Here is a 19,414-nt window from a genome sequence, read left to right as displayed (position 1 = left end):
TTAGGCATCCTCTGCGGCTGGGGGGGGGGCTTTTGCCGTCGTCGCTTGCGTCGGAGCTCAAAATGGCCGCCCAGAGAAGTTGATTTGTGTGAGGTCAATCTCATCGCCCTGCTCACTGGCACATGGTGGAACTGTAATCCTAAAGGGTCAGAGGTCATCTTCATGCAGCTTGCCTGGCTGGAAGGGCAGATGGGACACACACACACGCGCACACACACACACGCTGCGAGCTTTTGAAGGGCAGATGGGAACATTGTGTCATTTCACCCCCACGTGCAATTTCTTTTAAATCATACTCCATCTCCCGGGCAAAATTTTATACCGTCCTCCATTTCAATTTTGCTCTGATCCAGTACTCAAGTCTACACCCCCCCCCATCCCAAGTCATGCACCAGTCGACATCCTGACGGTTGGCACACATCCTCTGCCCGCAGGCACACCCTTAAAAAAAAAAAAAAAGCAAAGCCTTTTGGATACTTTTTGAGCCATTTTTTTAACTTTTTAAAAGTACCCACACCTTTCAACATTATTAGTCCCCCCCCCCCCCCACACACACACACACTAAAAAAGCAGCTTGTTTGTCAAGAAAAATGGTTTTTTGGGGGGGGGCTGTGAACATATAATTCTGGCTGTTTTGTACAAGGGGGGGGGCGTAACATGGTTCAGACTCCCACTATTTCTATACGACAATTATTTTAATAGAAAGTTTTTATTTTCTATTTTTTGGCCTTTCTGTGAGAATATCACGTTAAGATGCTCTGTGGTGCAAAAAAAAAAAAAGGTTGTTGAGATCAAATTAAAAAAATCGATGGCATCACTGATTGATCGATTTTTAAAATTGACTTATCGCACTGTACAGTTGTAAAAAAAAATGTCTTTAGCTGTCTTCATGCCTAGCATTGATTTAAAAAAAAAAAAAAAACATGCAAATGCGATGCGCTTCCTTTCCAAAATGGAGTCCGAAGCGAGACGACCGCTCGGTTCCCTTTTTGTGTCCCCTGCAGATTTGTGTTCTAAATCGTGGGAGGACGGGGGAGGGGGGGGGTGGGGGCGTAATCCAGCACAAGCAGATTATGCGTGCATTAAAATCCTTGAAAATTGCAGTGTTTTTAATACCACGTTTGCGGCGCGTATGCAACGGCAAGGGGATGAAGAAGCATGGCGGGACGTTGCCAAAGTGCTGCACGGGCGACGTGAGGGGCGTCAAACTACAAGCGACATTTTTGTACGCGCTACATGAATGTTGTACTTTGTGAATTGATGATAGGTGGTATCATACTCGTACAGGCGGGTCCGGGATCGAACCCGGGACCTCAGAACTGTGAGGCCAAGGCTTTACCAGCTGATCCACCGTGTCAGTCATAATCATTCATTTCTATTTTCCATAAACCACCCCAAAATCCTTCTCCACCGATTTTCGTTGTGGATTCTGTTGACGAGTGACGACGAGGACCCCGAGCGCTCGGAAGCAGCTCCGAGGGGGGGGGGGCTTCCCCTCGCCCCTGACGAGGTTTACCCGCCCGCCATCCGTGACAGGGTTGCCCCCTCAATTAGTGGGTGCCAGCACCTCCGTGTCGGTGTCGTATCACCCCCCCTAACCAAAACCCCCGACACACACACTCGCACTTGTGAGGATGTGTCGCTGCATTGCTCATTAGAATATTTTATAATCTGGATGCTGTTTAGTGGCAGGGATGGAAATCACATGACAACAATTTTGCAAGTGATAAGAATAATATGATACATGAGAGTGAGTCTGCAATTCATAGTTTACTTTCCAAGACTGTCCACATTTTTGTTCATTTCATATTTTACTGCAAGGTCCAATATCAATCCAGTAAATACCGGTCAATCAATTTCAATATCCAGTTTACCATTTTAAATATTTTTTAAAAGTGTATTAGAACCGTGGGACTTATTATAACGACGTCACGTTTTGTGCGTCCGCCTTTAACGAGGAAGGTCAACTAGCGAGCGAACGTTCCTGCGGTCTCCGCACCCGAACAATGGCCACGCCACGCCACGTGCCGCGCGCGACGGGCGGGACGCCGAATGAGTCAACACGGGAGTTTTGCGGCCAGCTGGAGCCCCTCCGCCCCCGGAAGGTCACCAACCGCTCGCCGGGCTCATGAAAATGGATGCCGCGCGGGGGGGGGCGGATAGTTGCTTTGTCATACAGATCACCCCGGCGCGTGGAGGCCGGCTCGATGGCCACCTTTGTTTGGACGGGAGGCCGTTTGACGCGTCGTGCTCGGCATGGCCAAGCGAGCTCTGACCCTCCGAGCAGATGGAAGCGGAGGAGGTCGCTTGGCTTTTGATGCGGTGAACTATTCCCCCCACCCCTCCCCTCCCCTCCCCCGTGTATCGCAGGGAATACGTTCCAGAACCGTTTGCCGTCGACGAAAGCCCGGCAGCGTGCGATGCTTATCGTGTGTGTCTCCCCCCCCCCAGAAATGGTGGTTTGAGATACACGCTTCTAACTCAAAATCTGAAGTCATCGGTTAGGTTCTGGACCAGCCCCGCAATAGGTGAAATCCATGAAGTGCTGACCACAATTTCCTGTCCACTTTTTATACTCATGAACATATTTCAAACTCTTGAACACACAATAGCAGTGGAGACTAAGTTTTATTCTTTGTAATATATGACACTTTTAGGCTAGACAGTTTATTTTATCCGTCCATCTGTTTTCTTAGCTGCTTATCCTCACAAGGGTCGCGGGGAGCGCTGCAGCCTATCCCAGTTGTCAACGGGCAGGAGGCGGGGTACACCCTCAACTGGTCGCCAGCCAATCGCAGGGCACACGGAGACAAACAGCCGCACTCGCAATCACACCTTGGGGCAATTTAAAGTGTCCAATTAATGTTTTGGGGATGTGCCCACCCGGAGAAAACCCACGCAGGCACACGGGGAGGACATGCAAACTCGGGATCGAACCAGGGTCCTCTGAACTGTGAGGCCAACGCTTTCCCAGCTGATCCACAATGCCACCGGTTTATTTTAAAAAATCTCAAGATATGGCAAATTACGTGGGTTATTAATGTGACAATATTTTTGCAATGCAGCGACTATGCAAAAAGGTGAACATCAATTTAGTGACATTTTGCAAATAGATGGTCAGCAAGATGCACGTAATTTTTTAGTTTTTTGCAAATGATACAGAAAATACGCCTGTGAGTATTGTTATATTCTGTGTACATGTTTTACCACAATAAAATCGTGATATTCTCAGATATGTGCGGGTTCCATGAGAATGTGTAGTGCTCTGTGTGTGTTTCTAGACAAAATGGATGCTATGTTTGACTCTGTGACTGACATCAGCGCTTTCTGTCATGGTGGGGGTGGGGGGGGGGGGTGGGGTGGGGTGTTAATTCCACTGGCCGCCCGGGCCGGAGGAAACGTGATTTTTTTTTTTTTTTTTTTGCGCAGCGTATGATCCGAGGCCGCCCTTTGATGGGCCGCTTTTGTAGCGCGGGCACAAAAGGCGCGTGGAGCCCATCCGTCAGTCGCCGTTGTCGGGCTGCGTTCGCGATGAAGGATCCGGATCGCGAAAACCTTGTCGCTAACTGAACGTCCAAACGGTCGTCGTGGAGGATAAGAAACGGCGGTTCCAAGTGATTTCCAAAATCTAATAAGCAGTATACAGGCGCCTTCTTCAGATTTTATTTTTCATTAATTAATTTATCAATTAAAAAAAATACAGAGCAATGACACAATTTCATGAAGACTAAAGAGTGCAACTTTTTACAAATTGTTTTTATTTTTATTATTTATTTAATTCAATGGGCACTGCGCTTGCTTTTCTACTGTGCGCACCTTGGCCACCAGGTGGCAGCGTAACACAGACACGGAGACACAAAGTGGTCCACAATTGACTTGTTTGTCACAGAGGATAAAGAATATATCACTGAGAGCGCTGTTAAATTGAATGTCAGCGTTTTGCTCCACTGTTTGTGTTGAAATCTGTTGCTTAAAGCGCTAGAATGTAAAAGGAAATTAGCCTGTCTATGGCATTTAGCAAAATAGTCATGATTTCCCAGTAATGAATATTTACCAAAAAAACCTAAAATGTAATATTCAAGAAAAACAATAAATTTGACTATTTTATCAGTGATAAAAAATAATTTCCCAGAAGAAACATTTTAAACCTTTTTCTGTTTTTTTTTTTTTTTTTTTTTCCCACATCATATGAACCGGCAGCAATGAAGTACGACCGAGCATACAAATGAACCTTTTAGTTTTCTTTATTTTTGTCTTGTGGCTCGTGGGAGCCGAGAGCGCAACGTGCCGTGTTGTTTCAAAGAAGAAGTTTGGTGGGGGTGGGGGCTGTGGCGAGGAGGTGGGGGGGGGGGCAGTGCTTGAATCTGATTAGACCTGGCTCCAATCCCAACCAAGGGCTGAAGCGAAGTGCAGCGCTTGTGGTTTGTGAAGAGCTTACGCTTAAAGTCTGCGCCGTGGAAATAATCCAAACCCCCGGAAAACGAGTCAACGCTGCAAAAGGCGCAAGTCGGCGGCGTCGCGCAGTCATTTGAGGTGAACGTTGCTCGCCAGGCACAGGGCACAAGCGTTATTCTACCTGTCGATGAATCAAGTCATTGGATAAAAATTAATTTTGTATTGCACGTATGAGGTGCAGGTTTTATTTTTCTCCACTGTGTATGCATACTTGCACTATTTCGCGTGTATGTGTCTTTAAAAGGCGGAGGCTAGTCTGGTGAGTGGCATGGGTGACAGCAAGTGAGAGTGTAAAGTTGCCTCAATTATGCGCAAATTATTTTCCCAGTTTTGGAGAATGGAGTAACAATAAACAAACTTAATTTTACAATTTTTTTAAAGCAAAAAAAAAAAAAATTGGGAAAAACTAAATGTTTCAAGAAAACTAATTTTATGTAAAGACAAGATTTTTTTGTAAGCGGGAATAACAATTCTTAGTTTTTTGTCATAACTGATTTTATCTTTTTTTCACACTAAAATATTATATTGCAACACTAACTTCAAATTAATTCTTGCTTTTACCAATGTCAGATTTTTAAGGAACATTTTACAACTATAAAGTCATAATTTTAGGACCAAAGTTGTCATTTGACAAGAAAAAAAAAATAACAGTAAGAAAAAAAAAAGGTCATATACATTTTTGAATTAATGGTGAAAAAGTTGTAATGCTACAATGGGGAGAAAAAATTCGAAATATTACAAAGGAAACAGTAAAAAAGGATTTAGAGGGAATGGAAGAGGGAATTTTTTTGGTACATTTGTATCTTTTTATAGGGAAAAGGTTCTCATTTTTCATGCAGTTTCTTCACACAACATTAAATGTGATTACATTATTTGCACTGTAGCTTTTGAGCTTTTTAGCCATAAACAGAGGCCGCAACCGCTTTTGGGCCCCCCTTTCAAGCGTCTCATTACCGGCCGCCGAGTCAGCGGGCAACATTCCCATATCAGTTTGTGCTCATTATCTTTGCTCACTGATACTCTTTCATTTTTGCTCACCTAAATTAAATGGGGGGGGGGGGGAGGGCATAATGCAATTCTGCTGGAGGAGTACACGGCGGCTAATTGCGTTCCGCTTGACTGTCGGCGTTACAGTACACCCCCACCCCCCGCCCCACCACCCCTTCGTCCCCCACTTCCATCACTCTGCTTTAATTATCGGTGGCTCCTTGCCTCAGCGGCAGGTGTTTGTCTTCCCGTGCCAGCACTCCAGCTGATGACCCCGGTCGGTCAGACGCCGCGAGCTGTTCCCTATCGGTCCGCGCACACGCGCAGGGCTCTATCCCGGGGCCCCGCAGGTTTTAGCCGCGTCGCCGTACTGCAGCAAAGGAAAATCATCATGTGTGCCAAAAAAAAATACCATAGTATAATCATTATTTTACATAGTGTTGATTTCACTCAATAAAATCTTATTTTATGTTAAAAAAATTGCAATTTTATGAGAAGTTTTTTAAAATACTGCAATCTTTTAGCAACCAGGTAAAAAAAAAAAGTCATGATTTCATGTGTGGCAAAAAAGTAAATTTTCTGACAATGTCATATAACACTGTAATACCATAATTACAATTGGCATGCATGTGAAGTGACTTTTACAGTCATTTGCCAACAAGCTCGTGTCAAAATGGCAGCGTTGTAATTAACATGCTTGGTTGGATCTGCGCTTTTGGACCGAATGAATGTGGAAAAGAAAACAGAACGTCAAGCCAGCCCCCTAATAATAGCGAGAAGATAACAAAATGCATTTATTTACACATTTATTGCTATCTTGTGGCTTCACATTTACTTATTTAGCGCCGTCTCTGGATGGAACTGGTATTAAATATTCAAAACTGGCAGGCAACGTGGGTATTTTGGGTAGATGGTATCAAAAGTAAAAAGTACAACTTTTTGTGACATCTCTGATACGATGACTTCGCTGGCTTAATGATAGCACATAATTGGAAAGGCCATAGACAGGCTAACAAGTAGCGCAAAGCAACAATTTTACCGCAACACAGAGTTAATATAATACCCACACACACAAATTTTATCTTCCGCAAAGGATGACTTATATTAGTGCGGATTACTGCGAAAGGAGTTTATATTTATATTTCTATATCTGTATTATCCTGCCCGCAGATAGCCAAGGTGCGCACACAGGAGGAGCAGCACAAAGCCCATTGAATTGAAAGCACAGTGTACGAGTATTTTTCCACAAAGAAAAAGAGACATTACAAAAATGTTTTGTGATGGCATGTAATAATTTTTTTTCCGGGGGGGGGGTGTTTTTAAATAATTTAAGATTTGTAAAGGATTAAAGGCGCACGGCAGATGAATTATTAAAGAGACGACGCTGCGCCGGCACGTTCGGCCAACGCGGTCGCTCATACGTGGGCTCGCCTTAAAAATCCAAACGCTCTTCCCTCCTCCCACCGCCGCCCTTCGCCCGGAACCGGTTTGATCCTGATCTGCCGATTTCCACAAACATCCGCGGGTCGCAACCCCCCCCCCCCCAACCCGGCGAGCCGGCGAGGGCACCGTCGATCATACGGAAGGGGAGGCGTATCGCTCTCATCTGAGTCACATGATCGTCATCTCGCCGACCTGCATCAACAACACGTCACAATTCCATTTGTATCTTAAATCCCGTTTCCCCATTGAAATGAATGGAAATGCCATGATTCCGTTCCAGCCTCCTGGGAGAAGAAAAGATAAATATTAATCCATCGTTATATACTTTTTAAAAACACTGACAGAACATTAATAATTAATTTGTGCTAGAATTTAATGGACAGCGTGCTTCTCCTTCTGGTCTGCTTGCCTTGACCACTAGGAGGCAGTATGATGCAGACACCGTCACAAATACTCAATAAGCCGATGTAGTATTAGTTGGTCAAATCTTCATAAATTTTTATTAAATTTACAGCCTGTCTGTTGCCGTGACTGTAATAAAATGTTTCATTTGCACGTCGTTTAAAACCTTCAGCATTGTTACCGTCCGGGCAATCTTAACGTTTATCGTATCGCCTTTTTTTTTTTTTTTTTTTTTTTACAAGCCTCATCTGCCATAATGGCCGACGTGGAGGCTCAGAGGAGAATAAAACGGAAACGACTGGATGCAGCGTTTAATGTCCCACGCGCACCCGTCATAATTTGCTCATTTATAGTCTGCACGGTACGCGACATCCGCACTGAACGTTTGTTAAAAGACTCTTCAAACTTCCCCACCGTAACCCGCGATGAAAACTTAATTCCTCGCTATTTAATGCACGTTTTACATATGAAATCCCGACTTTGTTCTGGTAAGATGATTGTTTTTTTTTTCCCCTGTAATGCCTTTTTTTTGTCAATGTTAGCATGTCAATGGTGTTTCCCATTATGTGTTAGCATTGAGCTATGGGACAATAAATCCACGTTACAAAATGTTTCCTGATTTTATTCGGGTAAAATAACTAAATTCAATCAACATTCTCAGTTGAAGTTTACTGTAAAAAAAACAAAACATCAAACAACAAATAACTATTTAAAACAACCACATACTGTAGCTTGGTATTTAGCACATCAATGGCGTTTCCCAATATGTGTTAGCATTAAGCTAAGGGACTATAAAACCAAGTTACAAAATGTTTCCAGATTTTTATTCAGGTAAAATTACTATTTTATTCGATCAACATTCTCAGTTGATGTTTACTACAAAAAAAGAATCAAACAAAGCGAATAACTATTTTAAAAAAAAAAACATACTGTAACTTGGTTTTATAGTCGGCTATCTTAATGCTAACACACAAGGGGAAACTCCATAGATCTGCTAACAATTACTATCCATTTGTCGGCGTTCCATAGCGCTTTGAGCAGAGGATATTCGAACACAAATGGAGGAACAACACATGGAGACTGTAACGATACTCAGAGGTGCAAATGAGAATTTCTGTTTATTATGCTGCCCCCAGTGGCCAATGTGAGCACACCAGAAGTAGTACAATGTCAATCGAATAGAAGCAAAAAAATGTGGCAAACAATTTTTTTTGGCATTCTATTTGTCATGACTGATTGTTTTATAGAGTAAAATATTCGATGCCAAAAGCGATGTCATTGGAAATTCCTTTGGCGGACCCCGGCTCGTCGGCTAAACCGTTAAGGGTTAAACAACACGCAGCCGCGGCGCAAAATCAATCGTCGCGATGCAGCCATGTTGCCCCTCCCTCGCCCTCCCACCTCCTGATTAAAAACTTGCCGCAGCTCCGTAATCCTAATCTGTATGCGGACCAGTCGTCGCTCGACGGGCAGCCATTTTGGAAAATAGCTGCTTTCGGCGTAATGGTGGAGCAGAGCTTTGGGGGGGCGGGTAAGGGGGGGGGGGGACGCTAACGTTCCAGCGCCGTGAGGGGGAAGGACGGCGATGGTGCACGTCTCCAGTGATGCGGGGGTGATTTCTCGCGGCAGGCCGGTAAAGAGTCCCCAGGCGAGGAGAAACGGGGGGGGGGGCAAAAATAAAACAAGTCAACATTACGTGGCGTTGAATCACGCCCATGCGTTTTAAAAAAATATATATATACAAATTCATAAATGAAAAGAAGCCTTTCTCGGAACAGGATTGAGGAAAGCGTGTCCACGCCAGATCTTTGTTTTCCTGCTCGCTTTCATTTTCCTCCACGTCGTCCCCCCCCCTGCCGCTTTTCACATCTTCCTGTGGGCCGACCCGACTTGTTCACGCAGGCTCACGGCGGCCATCTTGCTAATGGACTACTTTGAAGGTCGGGAAGTCCATCTAATCCCTCCGCGATGAGATAAAGTGGATCCGCGTCCAAACCGGACGTTTTATTTACTCGAGTAGCGCGGCTATATTCCAATCAATACTAAGACAACATACAAAAATGAAATTTCAACTTTCTTCTAGCGAGACAAATTCTCGCGGAAAGGCAAAAAGTGACGCCGCGTCAAGTTTTGAAAGTTCCCCCCAAGCCCGCTGCTGCATTAATTGCGTGGGCGCACGGCGGAGAGTGGAAACGCCGACGGCGATCTCGCGCGGCAAACGATTAAAAGTGTCCGCGAGGTAAAGTGCAATAAAGCGAGGCTGGGGGTTGCGTACATGTTTCCATAGTAACGGGAAGAAATGCGCGAAAAGCGCACCGCGGGGAACAATCTCTCCGGCCAATTAAGTGCGGCGAAAATGCACCGTGGCCTTATCGCCAAAAGCTACAGACGACGACTTTGATGTATTTAGAGGCTCGGTATCCATAATTAAAGTGCGAACAGTCACCATTCGGACAGAATTCATATTTTGCATTTTTTGTTTGCATTTTTTTCCCATAACACTTGATCATAAGCGTCTGTTTTTTTCCATTTCCATTATGCCTTTTTGCGCATATTGCTCCGTGACTTACATTTTAGACATTTCCAAAGCAATTGTTAAAATTCTGCATTGGCATGCATTTTATATTTAATACAGAGCAGTGATTAGTTACCAATTTACAATTAGCAGGCCTAATTGATGTGGTAGGACCAAATCATTCTTTTTTCCCCCATGGAGCACCAATAAGGTTTCAAAATCCACCTGGCAACCATCACTAATCGCACTGCCATTGGAGGAGAAAATGGAATTCAAAGATATTGAAAGAGGAAGATTAAAAAAAGCAAAAAAAAAAAAAAAAAACCCCACCACTGAACATTATTGCGTGAATGCGCTAGTTTGCACCGCCAGCCTCCGTTTGACCTTGATCCGCCGCCATGGCACTAGCTAAGTCGCGCACCGCGCTGTGCACTCCTCTGTGCGGCGCGACGCATCGTTACAGGCAAAAGTGCTGATAAATATATGGATAATATTGGGGTACCCACTCATACATCATTGGCTTGATGCTCTAGCTAGCTAGCACTTTTATCTAGCTACATCTATTTTTCAATTCTATTTCTATTCATATTTGTAACTTTTTCAGGCTATTTTAGGTTGCTATCATCAATCTTGCCTATCTTAGCTCACCTATCTTTCTTTTTATCCATCTGTACGTATCTTAGCTAGGTAACCATGTATCTATCTACATGAGTTAACTAGCTTGCTAGCTACAGCAAGCTTCTTATTGACTTTTAGGTAGCGAGCTATTTTCGCTAGCTCCATCTACTTATCCATCCATCAAGCCAATCTGTCCATGATACATCGATCGCTCCATTCTTTCATCCTCCTCTCATCCATCATCCTCATCCATTGATCCATTTATTTTTCCATTATCCAGCAATCATCCATCCATGCCGCCGACTGCTCAATTCTCCGCGTGGGCCGCTGTTGCATACCTATGCCGCGCATCCGCGCGTGAGCGGGAGTTCCACTTGTATCGCGTCGCCCTCCTCCTCCGCTCTGCGCTCCTTTTTTTTTTTTTTTTTTTTTTTTTTTTGACTCCCGCCATCCTCGCCGAATGGTCTCTAACCGAGCGACGGCGTTTTGTTGCGCCGCTCTTTTATTTCCGTCCCGCTGGTCCGGGCGCCTCCGACGGGGCTCCCGAGGCGTCGGAGGTTGCGGTCTAATCCCTTTTAATGTTTGCTTAATTGCGGGGAGTCGCCCTCGTATGCCGTGTTGCTCGCGGTGCCTTAATTGCCTGCCGTTAACGTAGTGTGAGAGTCTTGCTTTAAAGTGATTAGCGGGATGCGCAATTTAAATTAAAAACACAAAAAACAAAGTACACTTCTGTTTTCCATTATTTAACTGCTAATTAAGAGTTTTTATTTGAGGTGAGGCGTGTATTTTTTATTATGAACATGTCTGTTGTGTTTGAGTTCATGTCGTCATCACACGGAATAATTTTAGCAGATTGATTTGTGGGGGGCGGACAAAAAAATAGCCCGTCATTTTAGGGAGGCAGCGACGGGTTTTCGCCAAAGGTGAGGCGCTAAAATACAGACGCAGTCACAAATCAAGCATTCCATTTGGCAAATAATAGACCGCCGGCGCCGCCGGCAATCATTATGGGGGTGGGGGGGTTGGTTGTATAGTGGCCAGGGTGTTTGTGTAGCTCATTGGGAGATTTAACTTTCAGTGGGTAATTGAAAAAGAAAATGGCTGCAATTCAAAAGAAGAAACTTTGCTCGTCCATATTAATAAAATGGCATGTTGGAAGGAAAAGGAGGCCTTGGCGGAGGTCTACGATCTACTGAGGCACTCCGACACAATATATCAGGGGTGTCAAATACATTTTTCTCGCGGGTCACATCGTAGTTCCGGTTTCCCCTCCGAGGGCCGTTATGACTGTGGAACAAAAACATTTAATCATCCATTTATGAACTAGTTTTGGAATCAGAAATCAAGGGTAATGTGTTTTTTTTTTTTTTCAACGATTCACGTTTGTTGACGCAAAAATGCTTGTAATATCTCCACCTTATCATTTGTGATATATGACAATTTGAAATTGACACTCTAGATTTTACTTCACGGGCCACACAAAATCACGTGGCGGGCCAGAACTGGCCCCCAGACCTAGAGTTTGACACCTGTGTGTGTGTGTGTGTGTGTGTGTGTGTGTGTGTGTGTGTATATATATATATATATATATATATATATATATATATATATGTGTATATATAAAGCTAGGTAGCACTTTTATCTAGCTACATCTATATAGCTAGCTAGCTATATGAAATATAATATGAAATATATACACAGTGGTGCCTTGATTTATGAGTTGAATTCGTTCAGTGTCGCTGCTTAAAACTCGAAGCGCTCCTTCCCCATTGAAACTGCCATGAAAATGTTCCACGCCCACGTTGTGCTCCATCCGGTGTCCACCAGAGGGCAGTGTAGCACAGACGCGCACAAAAATTTCACAGCCCACGCAGTCGGCGGCAAAAATTTTCGGCGTTCTTCTCGGAGGATAAAGAATATATGCCTGTGAGTATTGTTATACTGCTGACACGTTTGCACCATCTATGTAGGGTCAGGAATTTTGTTGCTTCTGCTGCACTGATGCTAGTTTCAATAAACTAGCATAAATAGTTTTGAATAAACTCGTGTTCATATCTCGGAAAACTGCAGGTCGGGTGGCTCGTATCTGTATTCAGTCGGCGCTTTTCTGAAGCCTTCCTACTCGATATCGGATCCGGCGCCGCCTGTTTTCCTCCGTGTTTATTTATTCCCGGGCTCATCACACTTTGGGCTCTGACAAAAAATAAAAAAATAAAAAAAACTCCGCCGCACTTGATTGTAACCCCGCGAGCCGCCGCCGCAAAAACAAACAGCCGCAATTAATTTTGTCACACGTACGCGGAGTCAAATCAGCAATCACGCCCGGCGCCAACACGCAACTATTACCCGCGACGAGCAGTGTAAACAGGGCGGTCGCGCAGCGCTCTGCTCTGATTGGCCGCGCGGACGGCGCGGGGGGGGGACGCTCGCTATTGATTAAGAGATAACCTCAGCTATTCGGATGTAATTCCCGGCATGACTTTGGACTAAGCCGTCTTTAAATTACAGGTCTGACACTTTCTGACCCGACGGACCGCGCGCCTTGCTATTTCGTCATTAGCCAGCAGGGGATCGGCGGGCCGCCTCGCCCCGAGCGAAAACGCACCGTTTGTAACCCATCGGCGGCTTACTTTTATCGTCTAAGGAACCCCGCTGTCGGTTTTAGCCGCATACAATCGATATGCGACGTGCGGTGTTCGGGAGAAAAGTGGGACATTCCACAACTTTGTCGGAATGTGTGTGAAGGAAATCCGCGTTTTTCAAAGAAGATGGGGACCGAGCAAAAAAAAAAAAAACAAAAACCAAAAAAAAAAACGCTGTCACTATCTTAAAACAATAGTGTTGCAAAAACTATAATCGGTAAACTTTCAAGTCACTTTAAACTCATTTTACGACCTTAATGTTGACAACATGGGGAAACCATCTGCATTTGCTACTCACGACCCCGGCTAAACTTAGCATCTCCATAACAAGCACAGATTTTTTGTCTGTGTCAAAATGCACCACTTTAGCATACTTCCTTGACGCCAATGCACTGCTTCTCTGCAATGGTTTAAATCCTGTTATTTTGGAGGCTTGGGGGGCGATTTTCTTGGTACCCTCATGGTCACGAAATGAAAGAAACTCAACTCATGGCACAACTGCTGCCTTCCTAGCATAGGTAAGCGTGTTCCCTGTTGCCCCCCCCCCACCTTTTTTATATTATTATTTTTTTTTTACACATTCACACAGGCGCCCTAATTGCGCCACAACGTGTGAGACGAGGAAGCCGCCCCATCCCCCGTCCCCCGTCTCTTCCTGCCCCCTCTTTCCGCTCCGCGGGGCGGGAGGTACCCGGCTAATTATATCCGCGCCGTGCGACACGCCGCGTGGAAAATAATAACAATCACGATAAGGGGCGATATCGGGCCGTCGCAGGTTGTCGGATTCATAACGCCCGTTTGTTGGCGTACGTTTTCAATCGGCGTCTGCGCTAGTAGCTTTAGCAATCGTCGTTTCTCTGACCTTGACGGAGGTGAGCGTCACGCTAGGTTTAGCGCGCGCGCGTGTATACACGTGTTGACCCGCCATCTTTTCTTTATCCCCCCGCGTCGTTCCTCAGTGTTGACATTCCGCGCTCTCCTTCTTAAATGATTCTATATTATCGGCGTGTGCATATCTGGGAGCCCCTTGTGGAATTTAGCGGTAAAGAAAGATGTATAGATACAAGGATAATAGAGCACGTTCGAAGCGAACCGTTTGCTCCCGCGGCACTCGGACGTATTATCTTGTTTGTTTGTTTTTTTTTTTAGAAAAGTTTTATTTCCAAGTGACATTGCAAAGAGTCACTATTCTACTAACTGCTGCAAATTTTTATATGAAACTCGATTAATTTTTGTCGTTCAGGCTCATATTTTGTTCAAACCTAAATTCTGTTCATCACTGTGAAAATATATCTATGAATGAATTCACATTTTATTTTACATTTATTACAAAATTTCAGGAAAAAATGCTACAATGAATTTGAAAAAAAATGTTCACCGTAACACAAACTATTATATCGCTGCACTGTTGACCAATAAGTAATATTTTTTTATTAACGTATTACATTAAATTAAATTAGACAAAAGAAATTAAATCCAACAATTTATTTTTGGTTCAAAAGTTTTTTTTTCTTTAGTTCTGACCTTTCAACCTGCAACCACATTTAATAAATAAAATATTAAAAAAAAAATAAACGTATAATTAAAAAGAGGGGGAATATTTTTTCCCCCACTTTAGGATGATATTAGTTTTTGGGCATAGGGTATGTTACCTTTATTCATCCACATATGTATAATTAATTTAAAAAATATTGTGCATATACCGTTATGTCAAATAAACTGCAAGGACAGTCTTTTTTTTTCAATTTAATCTAGAATATTCCATTTTTTTCCCCCCAGGATCTAAAACATTCAAATACATTCCCCCACCCCCCCACATATTTTTAAAAAATAGCCAGAAAATGTGATGTTTCATGTTTTTCATGCGACAGCAACATCAATATAAGATGACAAAGATGACAAAAGATCATATGATTGAGACTACAGTCCAATGCAATTTCACACACATTGCAATAAAAGTGTGATGTTGTAACGTCATACACTGTTTTTTTTTTTTTTAAATATGTATTTATATATGTAGCTCTACTGACAGAATAGTTGATTAAATGACATTAAGCTTGGACTCTGGCCTGACTCGGTCTTGTTATGGAGTACTTTTTTTTAAATTAAATCTGCTGTCAGTGGCCTTTTGTCACAGTTAATTATTATTTTGACACCGCATATGTATGTATGTGTGTGTGTGTGTGTGTGTGTTTGTGTGTGTTTGCGTGCGCGCCATTTTCCCGAGCACGAAGCCTGAAAAAGAGGCGTCTGCTGCATGAAGGCGAGGTGTGCAGTGAATCCTGAGCTATATTGTACAGTGCACGTGAAGAATAGCAAGCGAGAGGGGAGGGGGGGTGTAGGCGGAGGAGGAGGTAAAGAAAAAGGACGAAGAGGGGGAGGAAGACAAGCGCTGGGATCAATAGCACTGCTACAAAGAAAGACCGGTCCAATTGCTGACTTGCCAACTTAAGAGCCCCATGTTGTTGGGTTTTTTTTGTTGTTGTTGTCGTCTTTTTTGTTTTTTTTCAGGAGTCATCCACGTGTAGGCTTCTGCTGTGCATTGTCCAATTCTAGCATGTGCACTATATACGTATTTTTGGGGAGGCAATGTGCCCTTAAAATTATAACTTTTTTTTTTCTTGATGGCGCAAACGTTCACAAAAATTCAGACACACACTTACAAATGCAAACCTTTTTTTTTTTTTTTAAATGGAGTATTAGATTTTAAAATGTGTGGTTTATCTGATCACCCCCCCCACACACACACACATACACACAAATGTTTAAGGATGGACAGTATGAAATATGTAAACAAAAGTTGACATGAGTTTCGTAGCAGATTGTCTCCATCTAGTGGTCCTGTTATGATGATATAAAGACAACAGGGAATATTAAAAAATATATTAAAATATATTGTAATCCTACATCAAATAGTATTTTAATTACTTAAGTCTAATTACATTTTTTCCTCTATGTATTGCAAGTTTCAATTACTATTTTTATTACTTTTGTCTTTTTTACTATTTTAATCTATATATTTTGTATTTTTAATTGCACATTTTTGGACAATTTTCAATTATTTTTACTGCTTTTTGTCATTTTTTTCCTACTATTTTAATCTATGCATTTTGTTTTTATTTGTACATTTTATCATTTGTATTACCGTTTTAAGTTTTTTATCAATTTTTTTTGTATTTCTATTTAGCATTTTTTGTTACCATTTGTACCCTTTTTATTGCATTTATTTTTATGCATTTTTTTCTCGTTTGAATTTAAATATTGCGATTTTACTTTTCATTTTTAATAAATACTTAAAGAATGGAGCGGGTCGTTCGTTATGTCTGACTTTGATTCCTCATCTTTGTTGCCAGGAGACATTTCGGACCTCAAGGCCTTGAATGTGTTTCACATATAAAAAAAAAATAATGTACAGTACATCGCGGGATACTGGAAATATGTACAAATCAAAGCGTTCGGCAGGGGTCGTTAAAAGCACTCGCGCAGGTTCAGCACCTATAGATTACGCGGCTGCCGACGCTATAGAAAAAGATGGAGGAAATCAATGCGCCGCTTTATTCCACGCGAGCGCGGTTTGAAGTTTGCTGGGGTGGGGGGGGGGGCGAATATCGCCGCCGATTCACACGCAAGGTCAGCCTGGCCGCTTTCGAGGCAGGCGCGCTCGAAATAAAAAATGAGAAATGATCCAAGTTTGTGTGTGTGTGCGCTAAAACAGGATCGCTAACACACAACGAAGGCGATAAACAACCATAACTGCTTTGAAACGATGGGAAAATATGGAAGCACGTCCTGTACGTCGGCCATGTTTCGGAATGTGTGATTGTTTTTTGTTTTTTTTTTCAGGATCATCACAAAGTGCCTGATAATGTGTATGTCGGCCATCTTTGTGTTGCGCGTATGTGTTACTACTGAAAGTGTGTATGTTATTTGTGAGTGTTTTTATGCATCGGCCATATTCGGGGAGTACATTTTTACGGGGCTTTTTCCCCGACGAGAATTCCTGCACAAATTATGTATGTTGGCCATATTAGTGTAGGATGTTGCTGAGGGACGGCACAAAATGTCGGCCATATTGGTGGAGTGTTTTACTGCTGGACATTTTCACGAATGAGTTAGCCATATTGGTGGAGTTTGCTGGGTTTTTTTATTATTATTTTTTTGGTGGGGGGGGCGACGACACTGTCATTTATATGTGTGACAGCCATCACCCCCCCCCCCTCCATGTGTGTCACAGGATTAATGGTGGCAATATTTGTGGAGTGGGAATTTTTTTATTTTGCGCTAAAACAGAATTGCTAACACAAAACAAAGGCGATAAACGACCATAACGGCTTTGAAAAGATGGCCAAATATGTAAGCACGTCCTGTACATCGGCCATATTTTGGAATCTTTTTTTTTTTTTTTTTTTAATGCTCAATAACACGTCGGCCATATTTGGGGAGTACATTACAGGACTTTTTCCTGAAGCGAGTTCCCGCACAAATTATGTATGTATTTTTATTTTATTTTTTTTGGAGGGGGGGGTCTGTCGTTAATGTGTGTGACAGCCATATTTGTAGTGTTAAGCGACCATTTTTCCCCCCCTGTGTGTGACTGCATGAATGGCGGCCATATTTGTGAAGTGGGATTTTTTTTTTTTTTTTTGGTGGGGGGAGTATATCCCTTCTGTAGAAGATAAATAGGATGCATTTTTATTTTTATTTTGATTTTTTTAACTGTGTTTGTAAGTGCTTCACAGTGTTGGAATGTTCACGTGTGCGCTGTAGCAAATTAATTCTGTGAAATGATTTTTGTGTGTGTGCGTGTCTGTGTGCAAATACAGCCACACATGTCGGACATATTCATTACTAAAATCCTAATCCAGTGCTCTGCATTGATAGATTTGAAACAAATATTAGCCAACAAATGATGATTTCGTGCGCGCGCAGTGTCGCGGAAAAGGCTGCGCGGCTTCTCTAGCGCTTGTAAATGAAGTAGCCATGGCAACAGACAGCCTCACAAATGGCACCCGGCTGTCAATCAAAACCCGACTTTTTCTTGCTCCCCCCCCACCCTCACCGGTGGCGCAAAACAAAAGAGCCCGCTGATGATTTCGTCTGATTTTAGGTCTTAATTTAGCACCTTGAATCCGCAGGGAGTTCTGAGCCACTCAGTTTAACCTTGTTTCACCTTATTATTATTATCATTTTTATTATTATTATTATTGCTGGTGCGACTAACCTTTTCTCCATTAGTGACCAAATGAGATATTCTGATCCAATCAAGGTTTTGTTTTGTTTTTTTTAAAAAGTGGAAATGGAAACTCTGGCGATTCTAATCCTATTCCAATCCAGAGCACCCATTTTGAATAATAATTTAAAAAAATGTTCCAAAATGACAAAATTCTGGAGGGGGTGAGAAAAGTAATGACTTTCCAACTACAATATGTGCTTCTATGATGATGTAATAACCATTTTTTGGCCTAAAAGTGTCACTCAGCCTGAATGAAAGTTTCCATATGTTTAGTAAAGCCGATAAACATGTTTGGGTTGTTGGGTTTTTTTTTTTTTTTTTTTTTTCCTGTAATAGTTTCAGTCAAAAATCAATCTATATGGAATCATAAAATAAAACAACCTATATGGAGTAATACCGCAAATTAAATTCCTTAATGAGGTCTTTCCAATCACATGATTCTCAGCCAATAAACACGTTTGTTTTTGCCGTTAAAGGTTGTTTGTGGTGCATTATGACAAAATTTCATCAACAAGCCATATTGCATTATACCTCAAATTAAAGGGCCAGAGATTTACAGATGTGCATTTTTTTTTTTTTAATATGTGCTTATATGCGATAGGCGATGTCCCCCTCACCCTCCCAAAAAAAGGCTCGGAAAGGTTTCCAATACTTTGCGAAAGGCTCTGTTTTTTCCATCCATCCATTTTCTTAGCCGCTTATCCTCACAAGGGTCGCGGGGAGCGCAGGAGCCTATCCCGGCTGTCTACGGGCAGGAGGCGGGCTACACCCCGAAGTGGTTGCCAGCCAATCGCAGGCCTCACAGAGACAGACACCTAATTTAGTGTCCAATTAATGCCGCATGTTTTTAGGATGTGGGAGGAAACCGGAGTGCCCACCCGGAGAAAATCCACGCAGGCACGGTTAGAACATGCAAACTCCAGACCGGTGGGGTCGGGATTGAACCCAAGACCTCAGAACTGTGAGCCCAACGCTTTCCAGCTGAGCTCACCGTGCCGCCGCATAGTATAAGCGTGTCTGTTGTGTTCACAGACAAAAAGCAAAAGCAGCAAGTGTCCCGCCCCCCTCCCTTGAGAAAACCCGGTCGACGCACAAGTTTACACAAGTCGCCAATCCAAA

The 19,414-nt window shown here is 42.9% G+C and overlaps 1 protein-coding gene across 5 annotated transcripts in view; it reads left to right on the top strand.

Annotated features, from left to right (window-relative positions):
- Window positions 1-19,414, top strand: part of armc1 (armadillo repeat containing 1) — a 135,776-nt gene that overhangs the window by 107,624 nt on the left and 8,738 nt on the right. The window lies entirely within an intron of this gene.

The sequence above is a fragment of the Syngnathoides biaculeatus genome, chromosome 19, assembly GCF_019802595.1.
Source record: "Syngnathoides biaculeatus isolate LvHL_M chromosome 19, ASM1980259v1, whole genome shotgun sequence".
NCBI classification, from domain to species: Eukaryota; Metazoa; Chordata; class Actinopteri; order Syngnathiformes; family Syngnathidae; genus Syngnathoides; species Syngnathoides biaculeatus.
The sequence above is the reverse complement of the archived record's forward strand: the minus strand, read 5'-3'. Positions and strand labels throughout refer to the sequence as shown.